This window comes from Ixodes scapularis, unplaced genomic scaffold (assembly GCF_016920785.2).
Source record: "Ixodes scapularis isolate PalLabHiFi unplaced genomic scaffold, ASM1692078v2 ptg001158l_1___fragment_3__unscaffolded, whole genome shotgun sequence".
NCBI lineage: Eukaryota > Metazoa > Arthropoda > Arachnida > Ixodida > Ixodidae > Ixodes > Ixodes scapularis.
Genome location: NW_024610108.1, coordinates 225,435 through 230,096, shown reverse-complemented (window position 1 = coordinate 230,096; position 4,662 = coordinate 225,435).

Below are 4,662 nucleotides of genomic sequence, written 5' to 3'. Positions count from 1 at the left end.
CGAGAATGTTCCCATTTCAGACTTTTATGCACGTAATTAATTCGTAAGTTCAAGATCATAGAAAGATTCGACGTTTAATACTGTGACGAAAAGTTGTAGCATTAACGGGTATTCTAGGCGACCTACCAGACGGATAACCTACAGACTCAGGCAAAATATATGCGGCTGTGGTAAAAAAAATAGATGTTGAGTCATATATGTTAATCTAGGAGTATTTTACTGTTTCATTTAAATTAAATAAGACAATTTCATCGTTCTACGAATGATAAAATGTTATATAGATACTTGTTTCACTGTTGAAATTGTGCCTGTCGCCAAAAAAACGCGGAAAATACAGTCTCAATTTTGCGGTTCAAACCGGTTCAAACCGGTTCGAAACGTTATTTTTCGCTCCCCAGAACTGAACCGGAGCCGAACCGAAAGCCCTGAACCCGAACCGGAACCGAACCGATAAAAATTTTGGTTCGATACCCTGCCCACGAGAGTCTGGTCATGACTCACCATGAGGTCGCTGACTGGCATTTCAACAGCCAGCAGCTCGGGGTCGTGGTTACGGTGGATATCAAGAAGGCCTTTGACACGGTCCCACACGAAGCCGTTGTTTGCTGGATGTACGAGCAGGGTTTAGATGGGAAACAACTAGATTTTGCCCGGCCATTTCTGGCCCGCCGCCGATACCTCGTCATTTCGGGCTACGCCCCTGACGCGCGTAGCAGTACTGCCAAAGAAAACAACACTGAAGTCCCTCGAGGAGCCGTATTGTAACCGACATTATTTAACATTGTCGTGGCGCCGCTATTCTAATCCCTCCATCGTACTCCGAACCAACGAGCTACTGCCTACGCCGACAACATTACCATCTGGACGTGCTAAAGCTCAGTTTCGACGCAGAAGGCAGTGCTGCAAGCGGGTCTAGATGCCATCCCCTTCCACCTTCGCCACGTCAGCATGTTTCTGTCCCGGGAAAAAAATGAAGTACATGTTGTACGGCCATGGGCATTCCGCCCTGGAGTTGAGCCTCACTTTTTACGGTACTCACATAAGCAAAGAGCCTCTCATAAAGTTCCTTGGCGTGAATTATGGGTACAGCTCTCAAGTAGAAGCCGAATGGGTTAAATCTGTTTCGCGGCAATGGAGACACGGCCTACACCAGGTCCATCGCATCTCCCATCGTCTGGGTGGCGTGGGAGAACGTATAACCAAAATTCTGGTCGCGTCCGAACTGGCTTCGAAGGTGGCCTATGCAGCGCGTTTCTACTCCTTCAAACGAGTCCCTTCGACAAGATTGCAACGCTGTATAACGAGGCCCGCCGAACCATCCTCCGGCTCCCTTGACACACACGAACGTCAGAGCTTTGCAAGTGCCTGCACCTCGTCGACCTTCGAGAGACACTGGAGCAGCAACTCGACATCCACATGGCCCGACTTGAGCATACGCTTCAAGGGAGGGCAGTCGCTCGTTTCATCGGAGTAGCGGTAACGAACATAAACGACCTGCTGCCTACCAAGCCTCCATGGGATCTCATTGAAATCACGAAACCTGCCCGGCCTGTCCCGCGAAATATGAATGCCAAGCGTCGGGAGCATTATGCCCGTCAACACCAAGCCGAGGTCACCCCATTATCTCGGGACCCTGTCTCATAGCGTATACGGATGCTGCCCTGTACACATCCGGTCGGTATGCGAAAGCTGCGGTGTTCCCGTCCCGTGATCCTGTAGAGTGCGATGCTATCGTTGTTGCACACACCAATATTACCCTTTCATCGCACGAACAAGCCAAAGCCTGGACCATCCTCCTCGCATTCCAGACGTGTGAGGTCAGGAATCCAAAACCCGGCACGCTTATGGTGTTCACAGACTCTCAGAACACGGTTCGCGCGGTTAAAACGCATCTACTCACATCGAGTCCGACAATCACCGCTATTTAGTACACTGCACTTCGTCTGTACCGCCATCGAACGTCCGAGTCAGTATACGCTGGGCTCCCAGACATGCGGGCATTGCCGGCAACGAGAAGGCTCACAAGGCTGCGTTGGAGGAGCTGTCTAGAGATTTCGCCTTCTCCCAGCGGACCTTACCGGTGTCTCCCACGTCGCCTAACGATGATCAGTTTCCGAAGACGAAGCCTACATGTACGACCTAGTCGATGCTGTTCGCCTCGTCCTTCGAGACAGGAAGCGCCAACTCGACGACTCTTGGACCACAGAAGAGTTCACAATACCCGAACACACGTTCCGTATTCACCAGATGGCCCTGCTTCGACGCATTAGGAAAGGTGGAGCGGTCACGCTTTATCACGTCTATCGCTTCGAGCTGACCCGGCAACGTAAACTTGACCCTTACTATGTCCCACCAGACCCTCGCTGCCAGCGATGCAAAGACCCAGATTCCCTACCGAAACTTCACCATCTCATTTGGGAGTGCGCAGCTTTGTTTGCCTAGCGTCAAGCCAGCCTGGGCTACTCTTCTTCCAAAAGACCTTCCGACTACCATGCAAGAATGGGCCCATCCTGCCGGCGACTCCGAGCGCCGGACGAGGGTCCTGACTTCCATCCTCGGCTTTGTGTGGCGGAGCGGACTTGGGCCATCGTTATAATGATAGACGTTATCATTACACGCCGCCAAGGACGTAGACGCCCCGCTTGAGAGCGACCACGCCGCGTTGGTCCCTTGGGCCGGGGTCGCGCTGCTCGTGCACCGTGCAGGGGGCGGTTTGCGGACGCGAGTCGCCACGGTGGTCGTGGTTCGGGTGGCGCGTGCCGAGCTTCTCTTTGAACCTGATGCCCCGCCCCATTCGGGGCACGGATTTTGCGGTGGCTCGCGATCAAATATGTCTGGAGACTGTCTTTTGTGTTGTGTCTGACCGGTGTGGCCCCCGCTTTGAGGATTGGCGTTTTTCCCAGGTTTAAATAAACGTTGTCCTCACCTCATTCGTTTTTGTAGCATCGAGACGTTCTGAAGGTCATGGTGCACAATGAAGTGGAATTTTTGTTTGAAACCTCAACTGAGTCATCGCGAAGTAAAAGTTAAATAATCAACATCAGTTTTTTTTATGTAGCGGCTTGTATGGAACACAAGCGAATGAACAAACGTCATGCAGCTACGAAGGCTTGCTAGTTCACTTACCTAGCAGAAGCACATCCACGGCGTTCCCTTCGCTAATCAGCGCTCGTTGAAATTAATCGTCCAAACTTGCATCTTGCACCCTCCTTCCCCTCTAAGTCGTTCCCCCTCCATTGTTTTCCCCCGGACCAGCGAGGCGAGATTGCGCGAACGACAACCCAAGGAGGAGCAAATTGGACGATCCCACATCGGCTTCTTCCCGAAGCGAGTAATGGCGCGTGTTGCTTCGCGTTTTATCCAATAGTACTCTATGAATATGTAGCCTGACTATATTTTCGAGCCCTGAGTTGAGTAGAGATCACGTGATATCTCTTGATTTTCTACCTTGACGCAGAGCAGCCCTGAAGATAGAAAACGGTGTGATCGGGTGCGTTTGCGAAAAACAGACGAACAAAAATCTCGCAGTTGACTTTGGCGTCAGATGTTCGTAACATTGGCAAGAATACGATGATGTTACCTTCAGAGAGTGATACATTTGTGGACACAGTCTCAAAAAAAAAATTCAGGAGGACACTTAAAATTTTTTACGTAAAGGAATGCGATAGCATTCCTACATGAAGCGTATTCCTACAAGCACCGCGCCACGTCTTCCCACCGCACACGGCGCTCCGGCGGTGACATCGCGCTCCCCGACTGCGCCGGCGCGGCCAACTCTGCCGGCTCCACGCCTTCGGTGACGGTGCATCTGCGTTGCTGTAACTCTTTTTTACGAGTTCTTTTCTGAGGCACCATTTTAACTGCCGTTTATTGAGATACCTGTCTTTCGCTGTCACAGCCGACGCCGGCTTTTCCATATTTCCTAACGCATCTAAGTATACGATTATTTATCTGAGATAAATGTAGATAGGGGAGATGCCCAAAGAATTGAAGAGAATTTTCCAATCGATTAAGGAAGCGAGTCACTTTGTGCTCGTTCTTTGGGCTCATGCGTATAGAGGGGACTATTCTCCGATATTGGGTTGAAGGAACATACTCAACGATGATGTAGTATTAGAATGTGCACATCTTGTTTTTCAGATTTGGGTTTTTTTATTCGTAAATGTCACATTCGCGAGCTTGGATGAAAACCAGGTTCGATACTTGCGTTCTGCATATTCTCGTCCAGAAATAACTCATTGTTGTTACTTGCTACTTCATCAAAAAGTTACAAAAATATGCTATTCGTTCCTTTCACAAAACCAAATTAAATTTTCTTTAATACCGGAAAAATTAACTACACACATGTAAAACCCTACAAGCACCCAGTTACTTAAAAGTTTGGATTTTGGCATAATCACAAGTTTCTTGGAATGTCCTCTTTCGCATAACAGTGGCCTACATCGCATGACAGTCTTCGTAGGAACACTAGGTATACAAAGTAAAGTATTTCCTATACAAGGCCTAGCAATAACCGAGGTCCAAATAAGTCCCACGTTTTCAGTTTATCTGTCGATGACGTCTATATACTTATCGTCTGCATTGACGCGCGATCCCCGGTATAAAAGGGACTATCGCTTGTGCCGATTTTACACGCGAATCTCGTGGTCCTAGGTATCAGAA